This window comes from Aptenodytes forsteri, unplaced genomic scaffold, assembly GCF_000699145.1.
Source record: "Aptenodytes forsteri isolate BGI_AS27 unplaced genomic scaffold, ASM69914v1 Scaffold154, whole genome shotgun sequence".
Lineage (NCBI taxonomy): Eukaryota > Metazoa > Chordata > Aves > Sphenisciformes > Spheniscidae > Aptenodytes > Aptenodytes forsteri.
The window spans coordinates 1,533,252-1,549,723 of NW_008794083.1; positions in this window are offsets into that span (position 1 = coordinate 1,533,252).

Here is a 16,472-nt window from a genome sequence, read left to right on the forward strand (position 1 = left end):
CATTGTCAGTACATAAACTGGGGAAAGCTGGCCGGGGGGGCCGCTGTTTGGGGACTGGCTGGGCATCGTTTGGTGGGTGGTGAGCAATTGCATTGTGCATCACTTGCTTTGTCTATTATTATTATTATTATTATTATTACATTATTATTATTTTATTTCAACTATTAAACTGTTTTTATCTCAACTCACAAGTTTTTCTCACTTGTGCTCTTCCAATTCTCTCCCCCATCCCACCAGAGGGGGGGGAGTGAGCGAGTGGCTGTGTGGTGCTCAGTTGCCGACAGGTTAAACCATGACAGCAGCTTTTGTCCTTAAGAAGAATGCAGGAGGTCAAGAAGTTTATCTGTCACTTAACACTGTTTTCCTTTTTAGCTTCAAGTGTGATTCATCCAATCATATACCAAAAAAATTGCTCTGGGTTAGTCCATATGATCTTAAATAATTTGGCTAAACTCCTACTAACCTACTATATAAATGCATGGAAGACTTGCCTATGAAGTTTCTGTAGCGGACAGTTCTTTGTTCAGGTTTATGCCTTGCTTTCCTCCATAAAACCTGGGGTTTAATGTGACCTGCTGACCTCTGAGGGAGTTGAATTCAGGCCTTTGAAAGATGACAAAGTGAGGTGGAGCCGCACAGAGGTGCAGCTGCATGACAACTTCTGCTCAGGCTGCTTGGGGTACTGTAACATCAGGCAGAAGGGGAAGGGAAACAGCAAGGGCCAGTGACCTTGTAAACTGCCACAGCAAGATTTGCTGGAGTCCATTTATCACATCCCCTCATGGTGTTTACATTTCTTCAGCTAACACATGTTGATTAGTGCAATATTTAAAAATACTTTTAAAACCTATTCCAAGCCTCAGACTATCATTGTTTTAAGCTTTGTGCAGACTTCAGGGAAGTGATTCCTTAAGTTCAGATCAAGTTTTCAAACTTTTTTTGCAACTCTTATAACGATTTTTTTCATTCCTTAGAAAGTCTCTACAGCAATGCACAGCTTCTGCAAATTCAGAAAATAGCTGGAATACGATGGCCACATGTTTTAAAAACACGTGTGGACCATGCAAAAGTGTAAGAGCTCTTCTGGTTCCACTCAAGGAGTGAGACAAACTGCTGAGAACATACCACACGCCCCTGCAGTGTGTGCACAGAGCTCGGGAGGAGCATCATGTCAGGTCAACGGACCAAAGTGCCTGTGCCACAAACAGTGTAACAACAGCCCAAATCCACACCTCAATGTATGAATGTTGAAGCTGCCTTCCTCTGTGAAGGAGAGGCTGCAAAACAGGTATGCTCAACCTCTGAAGTTAGAACTGCAGTTGGGGTTAGGGTGTGCATGGTCTATAGTTGGCCAAAGGGCTGTAATTACTTCTGGCAGCGGTAGGGACTGCTGGGCTAGGTTGCAGTCTGGTGCGGAAGCGGCACTGCTCCAAGTTTCAGGGTAGTGCTAGAAAGTGGGTTTCATTTAGGATTGGACAGGAATGATCCAGTTAGCTAAGATTAGCTCTGAGCTTTGCAGGGGATACAGTGCTTAGAATAGTTTGGGGGATGGCAGGGATCACTAGGCAAAGTCTGGGATTTGGAACAGGGCTAATAGGTGACCTGCAAACCTCAATTACAGCTTAGTAAACAAAGGACCACTTGATCCTGGTTTAGGGGTAACTACATTTGGATTTCTGCCTGGCAGCAGCCATTGAATGCCTGAGACTATGATAAATATTTGGTTTAGGATTTGGTCTTGCGAGAAGCTGGGTTTAAGGCTGAGTGCAGATGGGAACATTACTCTCTGATAAGACCTTCCATGTGGTTTGTGGGTCTAGAGCTTCAAGTCATTACTGGGCTATGACTAAAATTGAGATTACATTTGAGATTAAGGTTTGTCATAAAGAAGGCTGACAAACTAAGAGACAGAAGCGGCTGCTGGAGTAGATACGGAGCTGGCTAAATTTAACTTTTAATCTAAATTTGGGGCCCAAGGGGAATGATTAGCTATGAATAGTGTTGGGTCTGGAAGGGGGTCCCAAGGCTAATGTAAGACTGGTGATAATAGAGCCCAGATGTCAATCCTGTATGCTTCTGTATAAAGGGATCATTTAACACCACATAAACATTGGATTTGGGTTATGAGCCAAACAACTATGATATGATCTAGGCAATGCAGAGGCTATTGGCTGGGCTAAGATTTGGGTTAAGATTTGGTGCTCACTGCAACCTTCAAACTTCTTTCAGAACTGGGATCCAAAAAGCTTCAGACAAATGTTGATAAACTGGAATTATTCCTAGAAAGTTAAGGGCTGCTTTAGTAGCCTTAGGTTTGTAGTTGAAAAGCCTTAAGACTGTTAAAACCTGAAATGGATGTAGTGTTATGTATCATACCAGTTCTAACTGTTCAGCTAGGCTTATGTGGCTGGACCAAAACGGTTCCCATGCGATGCTGTGGCAGATGCTAGCAGGTGTCTCACAGCTAGTTGTAGATGTGGGTCTTGCAGGAGTCAGTGCGTAAATGTTAACATGAGAATTAGGCTGAGTTGAAGTAGGGCTGGGAACTCATAGTCTTTCACCTTGAACGCTCAAACTCCTGACTAAAAAATCCACCTATGATTTTTGTGGGTCACTTAGAATTTGACGTCAGGGAGACATTTTCTATGGAAAGTTCCTTCTGCATGAGAAAAAATGGGAAGAGCGGCAGGGACTTCTTAAATGAACTTAATCAATCATTTCTGATTTTCATGAAGTCAAACAGTAAGAATGTCTCAGCAGTTTGTCAGAAAGCATATTTTTTCATTTTAATTATACTGTATTATTACCTTGGTAATACCTTGATATTACCCTGGTATTACTAAGGTAATAATATAGTATAATTAGATAAATTATGGTTAAATATTGATGTTTTCAAGTTTAGGAGCTGAAGATTTTATTATATAAAAATTCTATTTAAAAATTAGGAAAAGTATGGTTCTCATGCAGGGTTGCAAAAAATATTTTAAAAGACAGCGTTAGCATTGGAGAAGCTATCTGTATATTTCTGCCATGAGATTTTCACAGTTATTGTGAACATCTGCTTTTATAAAGCAGCACTGGTTCCTGTTCTAAAGTGTTGGCATAATATTTTTCTTCCTTTCTTGCTTTCCCGTTTGCCTGTCCTCATCCCTTCCCTTTTCTCTTTTTCCCTTCCCAATATCTATTTTTATTTCATTTAATCTCATTCTTTTGTTTCTAAGAGCACCTCCCCATTAAATTTCAGTTTGAAGCATTCCCCAAAATGCCATTAAAAAACACTTGCACAAAACTGTTGTAATGCATAAATACCTCATAAACAAGCGGCCACACACTCTGCATCTTTTTGTCCCTCAAATCCTGTACTGTTTGCTGTGAGATCCCAGGAGCTTATTAATCTTCAGGTGCCAGTCTTGCAATAGCTCTTTAAGTCCTGTTCAGCTATGAACACCTTTTGCTTGCAGCCATCCACATACGTAAAGCAGGTTAAATGGATGCTGCAGGTTAAATGGATGCTGCAGGTTCCTGTCCTTTGGAATGGGGAGATACCTCATACACAGTGTAAATCAGAACAGAAGCATCCTTTTGGCCGGATACAGGACAATAGATATCAGACTTCACAGCTTTTGTCTGTAGAGCAGTGGCCTCCAAAGTGCACCCCAGGGGGTACACGAGACAATCCACTGGGGTGCAGGAAGAAAGTATTTTTTTACCATTAAAAATAAAATAAAATTTTAAAATAGTGTTTATTTTATCTTTGTCATCCTTTTTTAATTTCTATTTTGTGTATATTTTATTATATACATAACATTAGTACAGTAGTACATGTATATAATTTATAAATAAATATCCATATATTGGAGTCCATACTCAAAAATTTTTTACTCATAGGGGTGTGCGATGAAAAGAAGTTGAGAGACTGCTGCTCTAGAGCATCTAGTTCACCTTGGGCACTATACAGAAGTATAGATGTAGCTATTACATCTGTAATGAATAAAATACATGTATAATCCTCTACTTAGGCCTGTATCTGTGGCATGAAAGAGAAATCCTATCAGCTGTTATAAAAACAAGTATCTTCTTTCTCCTATAAAAATAGGCTAAATCAACTTCCAGCTGTGCCTGGTTGTGCAGTGCTTGCTCATCCTTTGCAATTAAGACACAGTGGAAGCTGAGGGCAGGATGTTTTGACTCCTGCTGTCTCATAAGGATTTCATGTCGCAAAACACACATGGGGCCTATTTAATTGTTTTTGGTATTCAGCCTATAAATGGCTGAACCTGTGATCTTGGCTTACAAACAGAAGGAAGCACTGAATGTGCAAGGACAGTTTGCCATCTTTTCTTTAGGTAAGCTGAAAGAGTTAGGGATGAGTTACTGGCAACCTCACCCAATTTGAGCATTGAAAATTATCTTTTCCAACTCAATATATGTCATTCTTACAGGTTACATTTTTGTTTTTTTCAAATTCTCATCAATTTTTTTTCTTTTTTTCTTCTGAAGGTGCTATATTCAGCACACACTAGCAAAATGCCATTTGCAGAATGACATGTAGACTGCAGAATGCAAAGAGGAGAAGGTGAATAACTGACAGTGAAGTTTTCAATGAGAGAGGAAGTTCTGTCCATACAAGCATTGCAGCAGCTCCTCTATAAAACCAGGCACATCCTCATATGCCTGGTTTTGTCTGTTTTCTCTTATTCTCAGGCTGTGGACTGTGTAGGGCAAGGACTGTGGTTTTGTTCTCCGTCTGTATGGTGCCAATAATTACTTCTATTGCTACAAAATTATGCCCTTCATAATAAACAACAGCTATACTAAAAATAATAATCACAGCCATCACAAGAGCAGTACTTAGGGATGTCAAACGCAGAAGGTCTAATCCTGCACTGCTAAAACAGCTTCACTCCCCACTGGAAACTGCCTGGAAGGAACCAGAGTGGGAGGACTGACACAGCTGTGGGAGTGTGAGAAGTATTCAGTGAGCAGGAACAAGAGACCTCAGGGTAGTGAATACACCATTTCCAGTAGGATTTAAATTATAATTGTGCATTAGCAGCAGGTTCGACGTACAGCGTCAGTCTCTTCTCTACAGGTATAGAAAAGAGCCAGCCTTTCTGTTCCCCTCCGTTTACGCAGTCACCATCAGTGCTAAGAGCTTCACAACCTCTTTTGCAGGGAGAGACACGGGAGGCTGCCCAGACCAGCCTCTGCGCCCCCGGAGAGCCGCCAGGCTCTAGCTTTGCAGTAGTTTGGCATGAATAAGCATTGCCATCTGATGGCGGGATCTTGGTACTGCACAGCAGCTCCCTGCCAGTGGAAAGTTGACATTAAAGCAAGTGGCTTTAATGTCTATGACTAAACAACAGGTTTCATTTTTTCCGACACCATTTTATGATGATTTTCTCATGATGAAAATCCTGTTTTCCTGAACTAAGGAGGGTTTAAGCAGCAGAATCGCTTTAATGTTTGCAACATTAAAAACCCTTTTCATCCCTGATCACAGTGTTTCCAGCTTTTCCTTAGAGACAGGATGCTGGAAAATTTTACTCTGCTTTTGCTTTTTTCTTCTGTGGGCCTTCTGTGGTGTCACTCACAGCCATTCAGACAAGCACAGGGTGGTAGTACCTCTGAGTGCACATACTGTGATTTTGGATGGTTGGCATTTACTGAGTGCCATGCTATTGTTTCAGGTGGCAGCGTGTCTTGTGCTTGGACAGACACTCCTTATAAAGACTTTACTAGTGTATTTCAGCTGTCAAGAATGGTGGTTTCGTTCTCCTCTGTGCACTTCTGACAGTAGTTTGTATAACTGTATCTCAGCATCACCACTGTAAAGTTGATTTTCCAATGCTGCCAGGCTTACTGCTTGGCACGGGAAGCCTGCCCTTCCATTCAAAACTCCAATCCCACTTGCAGGTCAATTATCATCAAAGGAGACATACTGATGATCTTGGTGCTACTGATAAACATAGGCAGATTGAAATAGCTTTGGATTTGGGACCTGGAAAAGGGAAAAGATTGCTTACTACTAATTTTTTTTAGGAAGAGAAAAATAAGTAGCTTGCAATTCTACATCGTATTCTGCACTAGGATATCAAAGTGTTTTACTAACTGATTATCTTCACAGCGTATCCTATGGGTGAGGCAACTCTGATGTATTGCATTTCTCTGAAAGCAACAGCAAAGACCAGGCAAATAATTCAACTTTTGTAGCACATAGCTTTTCACTTCCTTGATTTGGAAAATGGTGCTCACAACTTTGTACCTTAACAATTTCCTTCTGGGAAGAAATGAGGTATTGACATTATTTCTCCAGTAGCCTGGAAAACACTGTTAATTAGCGCATGCAGAGCTCCATGCTGCTAGCAAGATTTAACCTAGCAAGTCTAAAACCAATGCATATATATTTCTGTATGATAGTGCAGATGGACATATGCAAAACCCACAGTCCTTTGAAAACTGGAACATACCTCAGTCACTTGACCCTTTTAAAACACCACCCTTGAGCTTACTGTCCTTTGTCATGCATGGACTTACTGTTATAAGAGCTCTCATTGTTTTAATTTGTCACCTGGAAAGTACCATCTCACCTTTGTAAAAAGATACTACATTTAGACGGGAGCAGTGCTATCTATAAGTGCTGGATATCTGCTCATGTCTTACTCAGCATGCTGTACTGTATTCTGTACTAATGGCTTTCCAGAGAGTGAAAACAGAGGTGTAGGACACCTGTTCTCATTCATACGCACAAACATGTGACTTAAGTGGAGATATGATCCAAATCTGCCTCAGCCTACTCCAGCCTGCTCCTAAGTACCGTATCTGAGTATTTTCTCTAAAGCACAACAGCTCTACTAGATCATGGCTGTTCTCTTGCTTGGTTTTGTAAGTTGTTCCCCACTATTTATCTCATTTCATTAGCGAAATGCATGACTTCTCCCCCAGGTTTTCTGAGGCGCTTCTGTTTCATGGAGGCCAGACTGCAATCATCGTCACAGGCAATGAGCAGTGCAACTGAAATAAGGCAAGACAGGGAAAACAGACTGAACACCTACTGGCATGACAGAGCTTTGAATACTGTGTTTCAATACATCCACTCCAGCCTTGCGTACAAAAAAAATGCATCTTCATTATGGCCTGTACTCAAAACGCCAAAGTTCTCCTCCACCATTGCTCTGTAACATAACCATTGCAGATGCTGCAAACTGAACCTTCCTCTTACCAGAGGTCATGCACAGCTTATCACGTGAAGATGGGTACAAAACAGGCAATCAGTCAGCTGAATTTATGAGCAATTTCACTAATAAATTCTTAGCCTTAATTAATAACAAAGAACTCTGCCATTAAAATTAATGAAATTTCTGAGCCATTGATTGTTTTGAATTTCCACATGCTTCTTTGTCTCTGCAAGCACTAGGAACTTGAGCTTCAAGTTTTTAGCCCTACTGATCTGTAGTTATGCTCTCCTAACAACACTGCAGAAAAGACTCCCTGTCAAGAATACAGTTAATTTCCATTTATTATTTTGTACCCTTCCAACAGAGGTTTCAGGCAAGGAAACTACACCTCATAGTTCATAAACCTCAAGCAGTATCACAGAAGAGAGAAAAAAAATAGAGAATATATCTTTTCCACCATACTGAATGACTTCATTGCTGTTACTTTTTCTGTCACTAGTAAAATGTCTGTGAGTGAAGCATAGTCTTGAATGATACAGGTGTTTATGAGTTACCTGCTTGCACAGGTATCATTATCCATACCGGCATCATTATCCCATTTGTTGGAAGCTGTGAGTGTGAAATTTTCTCCCACTGCCCTGATTCTTTATCTTTGTCTCAGCCTGTGTGAAAGTAGGGAACAGTGTCATCTCTAACATGCCCAGGAAATGGTCACCTAACTGCAGTTTGCTGTGAGTTTTCTCAGCTAGTGCTATTCTAAAAAGGAATAAACAATGGTTTATGAATTGGGGCATCTTGATGTGCCCTAGACCTTAGGCCAGCCGTAGCTGCAGGCACTTCGTATGTGTGAGATGATCAGTTGCTGAACAGGATGAAATAAAGACATGAAATACCACTTTCCGCAGGGAAACAGTTAACTTCTGGTCTACAAGGATGGCTTAAGCAGCCATGTGTTCTGCATGGTAAAGAAGAGCAGATGGGATTAACATGAAAGGTTATTCCGGAAGTCAGCTTGCCATGGTGAAAGCAGTTCCAAATCTCTATGCTGGTTTGTATCTGCAGGCATGGTGCTGTACTATATGCCTATCCTGATCGTCTTGGGCACAAGCAGACCAAACAGTGTTCTGTGTTGGAGTCTCAATTCTTCCCACATATTAAAAGGATATTCTTCCTGGCAGGTGCATGAAGGCAGCAATCATCTGCCTCAATACTGAACACAGATAGTTATCTGTATGTTACTCTGTCAAGGTGTCTTTACCCTGAAGGGACTTCTTTTCTCTCTTTCAGTGTTCATGAGGGTAGTTCATCATGCTAGCTGTTTTCACCTACAGTCCTTTCCAGATTTCCCACTGACCCAGCTGACAGCTGCCATCATCTGGCGGTACCTTCTCAGACTTTGGCCTTCTGAGCCACTTTCTTCTCCATCACCTTCTGTCTCTCATCTGAGACCAGAGATCAGGCTTTCTTCAACTTTCTTGCAATATAACACACTTTTCATGATATTCCAGATGCTCTGTGGCCAGGCAGACATCACACGTTGCTGCCTCAACAGGTCTGGTTCTCATCAATCCAGAAAAATGAATAGGCTGCCAGTTGTACCAGCCCTGCTAGAAGTGTGTGTGTATGTGTGTGCACACACGCATGCTTCTCCCATACTTCAGTGTCAGCTCTGCAGTTGCACTGCCCTGGCCCCACTCACACAGTGGCAGCATCTTGCCCTAGTCGAAGACTTCCTTCAGTGCCACAGCACTTCTGATCTTTCCTAGTCTCTCCCTCTAATCATTCGTACTTGCTCTTTTAAGAAAGGGGTTGGAGAAACCATTGCAAACATGTCATCAAAAGGGATATATTTTGCTGAAGTGGATGATGTAGCAGCCAAATATCGCCTGTGGAGTTAGCGTGCACTAGAAAAATGACGATATGTCTATGTTCTGAGGTAATGGGCTGGCATCCCTTTTCGCTCTCTCCAGTCAATGCTGAATCTGCCACCGGCAGCACTGAGCGGTCGTGAATACCTCTTCCACCACGAAATTTCTACCCGGTGGTATGGACTTTACAAGCCTCACCCCATCATTACTTCACATATTAGCTTGGATAGTTGGCTAATTTTTGTAAGTTGTTTCTAGGGGCAGAAGAACTAGGGGGAACCAAGTGTTTCTGTGATACCTACAAGGCCATGGTGTTATGTTTGTACCAACACTTTTCATCTAGAGAATAAGCGTGTCACAGCAACAATGGCCACCACATGCAGTGCCAAGGTCCTGCTGTACCATGAGGCAGTGTGTCTTGGAAGCCACTGTCTCTCCCCTGATCATCAGCATCTTGTCTCAGGGGATAAGGGCACCTAACTCACACCTCTCACTAAGTCTTGAGCTTAAAAGGAGCAGGGAAATGCTGGTACTCACAGCAGGAAGACACCACCTCCGTAAAAAGGAAGAGATCCTGGCTAAGCGCCAGTGCTGATTTCCCAGCTCAGCTGGAGACAACACCTCATGTGGAGGCTAGATCTTGGCTCTCTCGGTGGCTCTTGCTGGGTGCCACAGGATCTGGGAGCCAGTCAAGACACCTCTGATACACTCAGAGAAGCAGGGGCCTATAAGCTCCTGCTGAGCTTGAGCTGCATCCATGCATTTTTTCCTCTTCTTCAATCACTGATTACTATCCTGTTTCCTTATAAAAAGCATACAGTAACATTTTGTCTCTTTCAAGAACACAAAAGAGACTGTGGGACAGTTTCTTTGGCTGTTGTTCTGATCTCTCTCAGCCAGCACACATATAAAAATATGTCTTACTATTTCCTCAGAGTCACATTAAAAAAGTGCTCTCCAGCTGGATCCTTGCTATCCTTGTTGCCTCCTCCGTGTGTTCATGCTACTTTCCTCAGACTCACAGAAATTAGTTCAACCAGCAACCCCTGCCTTTGTTATCAAGCTCCTAGGGTGGCAGGACCATACCTTGCAATGCACTAGGGTTTGGGTTATGGCTTCCTATTAGGTTATCTATCAGAAAAATACCTGTACAGTGAACACTAAAGCAACAGACAGGGATGCACCTTCTAGCATCCCTAGTCCAGTTACATATGGAGGGAGTAGGAGGGGAAAGGAGTGCAGGAACGGCCAGGCTCACACACTCTCCTAAACAGCACCTCTGGCTGCTACTGAGGGAGGTGGACCCTGGGCTAGACACGCCCCTCGGCTCTCTTACCTATGTTCTGAAATCACCTGGGAACCAGTATGCCTGGATACTGGAGGTTGAGCAAACTGAAATATATTTCCCAGTGATCAAAAGCCTGATTCTGACATTGCCATCTACACTGGTTTCTCCCTGTCTTGACACATACGGTGCTTTGGATATCAGCCTTGCGTTGTGGATGAACGGGCACTGGGAACTGTACTAGCACATTTACAAAGCGAGGGCTAGGGTCTAGCCTACACAACCCATTCATACCTGCGTGAGTCATGAAACTAAATTCTCAAGCAGTCTTAAAAATTATCCTTCTCATTTTAACCCTACATGTGTATTCATGCACAGGTGAATTTACTTTTACAATAGATTGTTTGATCAGAACAAAAGCATATAAGGTCAAGACAAAGTTGCTCAGCATGCATCTCAAGCAAGACTGATGACAGTGCTTTTTCTGTATTGCACTACCACCTGCAAGATCCAGTTGCAAACTAGATCCCTTGCCTGCTAGGGGCTGTACAAAGAAAGCACTAAATGGCCATATGTGTGTGATACTGTTATTATCAAAGGACATGCTTTTGCTACTACTGCCATCAGTAAAGTGAGCCTACTTGCATCAATGATGGGAAGTTATAAGATAAAATCTGACTTTAGAACAGGATTTTATAGCTATCTAATAACTAGCTAATGGGAAAGGATTTTGAGCTACTGCTTATTAATCCTAGCACAGTCAAATGGACTCTATAGCAATCTAAGTATAGGTTTCTTTCTACCCACCTCTCACTCCCGTTTCTAAAGTCATACCATCTTGCAGTGGTATCCTAGCTGTATGGGTTGAACTTTCTTGCTAGTTGTCCAGAGCTGACCCAGTACGTGCTTGGCATGTCCCTTCTCTACTTTCTTCTCTACTGTCTGCAATTGTATCACCAAAGAAATGTCAAGTTAGTAGAACAAAAGGAAATACACAGAAATGCCATTCTTGTATTGTTGAGTTGAACGCTTCCTTTTCCCATTTTCATTCACTCTCTCTCAAACTGTGTGAATTCCCAAAGTAATCAGCCAGCTTTTCATTCTGGCACAAATTTCCTTTGTGGCCCAGGATGAAGTTTTTTCTTCGATTTTCTTTACTTGCCTACCTACCTCACAAGGCAATTATATTGATTAGCTAATGCTTATTCAGAATTTAGAAGCTGTGGCAAACTATGCAAACTATAGATAAAATTATTTTTTAAAATGTAATAGTTATCAGTCATTTTAAATGGTTTTATTGCCTGTACTTTCGGCATGGAACAGAATACATACGGTAAAGAACAACACGGAATAACCGTATGAACAGTCACTCAAACTCATCTGTTGGCCATATTTTTCAGAGGCTTACACAAAAGGAGTCTTTTGTGGATATTATGCTGCATTTCCGCATCATGCTCTGTAGTATGTATCTCATTAACAGAAGAGTTTCAGGTCACACCTTCTTCACACTGCCAATAAAGACGGAAAAGCCAACTACCCTTTCTTCTGTACCTTTATGGAAGAAAATACTTTTAATTGTGCTGATAAACATTTGAGATTATCTAGAAATTCTGAATTGAATCATGTAAAGTTACAATTACCAGAGCTGAGAAAATGCCTAAGTTAGACCTTCACAGCTGAACCTCTGCAACACCGTCCATGTAACTCATCCCAAACAACAGGATCTGGAAAACCTGAACAGACTGTGCTTTGAAATACAGCAATATAACTAGGCATTTGAGCCAGCAACTAAACCTGCAAGGGTGTTAATGGGAGATCTGTCACAGCAATCTAACCTAGGATCAGGGTCTGGGAACAGAGTTTGACTTCCTCCGGCAGTCTTGAATTTCACAGGCTCCCAGTTTAAATGTAAAAAGCAATCTTTTTTCAATTTGGTTGTTACATTGACAAATTGTATCATGTAATCATGACATTATGTCACTCAGTGTTGACAAAAATTATTTATTTCTGCAAAGTGAACTGTTAAAAATTATAACTACACTTTGATTACCTTCTTAGCCTAGTATTGAGTGCACTGAAATCTCTACATGTTTTTAGCAGGTTGGTTTTTTTTTAAAATTTTGTTGATGTAGGCTTGGAATGATTACTTAAAGGGCTTTTAGTTTATACATTTTACAAGATGAGAAGTGATAGCAAATGTAATATTCAGCTAGCATATTCTTTGCTCTGCTTGCCTGGTAGAATCTTATGGGTAAGTAACAAATACAGAGATTTAAAAATTACAGTTCAATATTTGTATTTCAGGGGCATGTAGGCTTTCTTTCCAGGATCTACTGTCTACACGTTAAGTGCTTTGTCACCCTATAGAAAACTGCAAAGGAACTCCCACAAGAGCCGGTCTCACACTAAAATGCTGACAATGTTCATACTCCCACAAGAGGGCAGTAGGCAAGCACGGTACAGGAAAATCCCGTGGCACTGGATTTTAATTAATATCAACTTTACAGTTCAATTCTGCTTATTAATCATAGGGAAATCCGTACAAATTGTCAGAGCAATTTAATGCATAATATCAGATGAATCCCATTTTACAGCCACTATACTGAGAAATCATTTTTTAGCCAATTTGTACTCATAATTACAAACATAAGTTTGTGCCTTCTGGTATCTTTCACTTGCGTCCCGAGTTGTGAAGTGCTTTGCTATCACAGTCATAAATAAATGTTCTGGGATGCTGTCCCAGCATAGGAAATTCATATAGGTGAAATGAAGCACTTTCGGAAGCAAAGAAGGCAAAAGATTGATCGTCTAGCTAGAGATCAGCCTGGTAATTTCCCACATGGTACGCTTCCCTGCCTGAAGCTCTGCACATGCCACTGCAGTTCCTCCTGATCCACCTCCTGCAGCAGCCAGGACCAGCCTCAGTCATCCCCTTCACCCTGCTCCAGCCCTAAACATCATGGCATAGCAAGGTAGAGAGCATCTGCACTGGTGGAGTGACACTGCCTTGCGAGTGATCTCAGTGTGACTTGCTGGATCCTACCCTCTTGTCCACCCAGCCAGCACGAAAATTCTGCAGCTGTGAGACTTTTGCACAAAGAAAATTTTTTCTCAGCAAAAGTGAGACCTAAAGCTGCCTTTCCTACATGGACACTCTTAATTCAGGAAAAAAAGGCCTTTGTGAAGGGGTTTCGCTCCCACTGTCTTTTTGGCTGTCATTTGAACCTAGAAGAGGCAACCTTCATAATAAATTATCTGGGGATTTCTCATCAGCATGTGTCTTATTTGCAAAATAATTACACATTTGGGATTTTATGTGCTGGGAGAAAAGTTTGTTTCAAAGAAGTTTTGTGGTTTTGGATGCTTACGGTTCTAAAACAGCTGTGAACCGTGTCTAGTTGAACGTCATCTGTTCGCAAACAAGACTGTTTTCTTCTATACAGAAGTGAGCTGTTTCAGCAATGTTTAATCAACCATCACTGACCTTTCTTCTCAAATGCTACAAATTCATTTTCAATAAATGTTTAACTACTGATTTCTAAAGGGAAAGGTTCACAACATGTAGAACCTACTTTTAATCTTACACTGATTTTATAGTTACCACACAGCATGGTTGCTGTAGGGCTGCATATGTGTTTTAGGAGGTTAAAATTTTTCATCTGTATTCCCAATGTCTTTTGACACTTGTGTTATCTCCTTTTTCATTTTGCTTCTGACATCTTTCTGTGTTGTCCTAAGATATATGAAAATACTGACAAAGAAGAAAAAAATTAAGCCCATAGTATAACACTGGCTAAGCTAGTGACCTTTTCTCTTAACAAATGCATGTTTGAGAATTGATCAGTATAATCTCAGGATATACCTATGCTGCAGTCTCTGGCTAGTACAGACAAACTTAGCTAGATAGCTTGGCTAGACAGCCAGATGTCCCAGCAGTGAACTCACTGCAGGCTGCAGATTCTGCCCAAAAAGCTGGGTAAGTATCAGGCAATTTATGGCACTAAGCTTTACGTTCTCACAACTTGTCTGCACTCGCCCATTAGATCTTAATCATTAATCAAGTCAACTTTCTACACTATAGTAGAATCCCAGAAATGACCAATGTATGCTCATATTCTAAGGCCAGAGGTGTAGAATGGGTTAACCTGTAGTATATTGAGTTGCCTTGATGGCAGAAGATTATGAACATGCGATGTCTGCTAAAAATAATTACACTACTTCCCCACAGTGGAAAATGCAGATCTGGATGGACCAGTGCGAAACCAGCATCCTTTCAAATGATTGCTATTTCAGTTCACAGCTCGCTTGTTTCTACCTGGCTTCCACGGTAGGAATGGAGGAGTAAAACTCTTGTCCCACTCACCTCACCAACTCCAAAAGGGCACAGGTTTCAGCTCAGAACTTGAGGAGAGTATGCATAGGCCTGTGCATAAGGTGAAAGAGGATAGTTCTCCTCAGGCATGGATACCAAAACCTTAGGTTGTGACCATTTTGAACTGATCTTGGCTATTTTACACTGAAGTACAGCTCTTCCTGCAGGTTACTGATGTATTTGTTAGGGTCTTCACGATTAAGGTAAATTGCCCCAAATCAGCAGCTCTGGAGTTTGTTACCATAACTCATATATTCCCAGGCTGTTCAAGCCTGTTTGCTTCTACCCAGTTTAAGTGCACTTATCCAAAATTTTGTGCGATCTTTGCTATTAATTGTTCTCAACTATTCAGACTGAAGTAGCAACTATAGGTGGTTGTAAAGCATTGTTTACCCTTAAAGAAAGAGCTAATTTCAACGTTTTGTAGATTTTCCAAAATCCACCTGCTGCTCCAAGCACATTTTTATGATGCTGGGCTGGTAACAGCTTGCCAAAGACTGAGATACCCCATTCGGAAGAGCATTACCCACTTGTATCTAATATCTTCAGGATTGTCTATAATTCTGGACATGGCTAAATTAGGCCAAAGTTGTGTGCAGTTGCAGGAGAAGACATTTATACATACCTTTGAAGTATGTAATGTATAGATACGCAATGTGCTTTGCATGAAGAAAGAATATATATATGCAAAGAGGTGCACATTTTAAAAGATTTTTGCCCTGCATTTGACACCACCTGGAATGATTTCAGTCTGCGGTTTCAAATTTTAGGATTTGAGACTGTGCTTATCCAACTCATGGATGTATTCTACTGAAAAGTGATCAGAATTTCTTGGATTTATCTCCTTAGATAATGCAAATATAAAATGATGGGTAGTACACAAATCTACACTGTATAGAGATATCCAGATTTGTATTTGTCAAATTGTGTGAAAGTGTGTCTCTAGGGTCAGGCATTGGGTGAACTTGGTTTCACTTACTAGTGCCTGGATTTTTCTGATCCAACATTAGCAACAAAACATATTGCTTGGTTTTGCTGTACAGTCAGGAAGGCTGGAGTCAAAAGCAGTGACATTCAGGAGGGTCTACGTTCTTAGGTGTGTTTTGCAGCAGTATTTGTATAAGGTGCATTAATTTCTAGCTTTTGGAGCGGGACTTGGGCTAAATCTTTCTATTGAACAGGTTTGGAGAGTTTGTTACAAAAATCTCATTGGGTCCAGTTGCCAGCGGCGGTTTCCCTGCAGCTTTTGTGCCATTTTATGGTGTTAGATGCGTCGATGCATGTGGGGTTAGCATGATCTCTTTAAACAGAAGAAGTTAATACTTGATGGAATTGGTTACTAAATGTGTGTTTTTCCTGTGCCGCTGGGTCAGGATAAGAGCGTTCCGGTGAGGCAGGAGATACTAACCTTGCTCGGCAGGTTGTGTGCAGTTCACCATAACCCACATGCCAGACTCGGCGTTTTGCAATCGGGCGGTGAAACGAAGCGGACTTCTGAGTTTTTGGGCACGCTTTCAGGAGGATGAGCACCCAAGTGCGAGCGCTGCAAACACGAAGAGCTACCACGACCCGTGTCTCGATTCGCTTTCTGTGCCATTCACACACACTCAAGCATCGGTTCCCCCCCCGGTGCACGGGAATGAGACACGCTTCGGTAAAAAAAAAAAAAGGGTGCTTGAGGGGTTTCCCCGCCGCGGTGATTTTAGGGGGGCCGGGGGGGAGGTGGGGTGGGGTCCATCTCCTCATCCTCATCTCCATCCTCGCCTTCC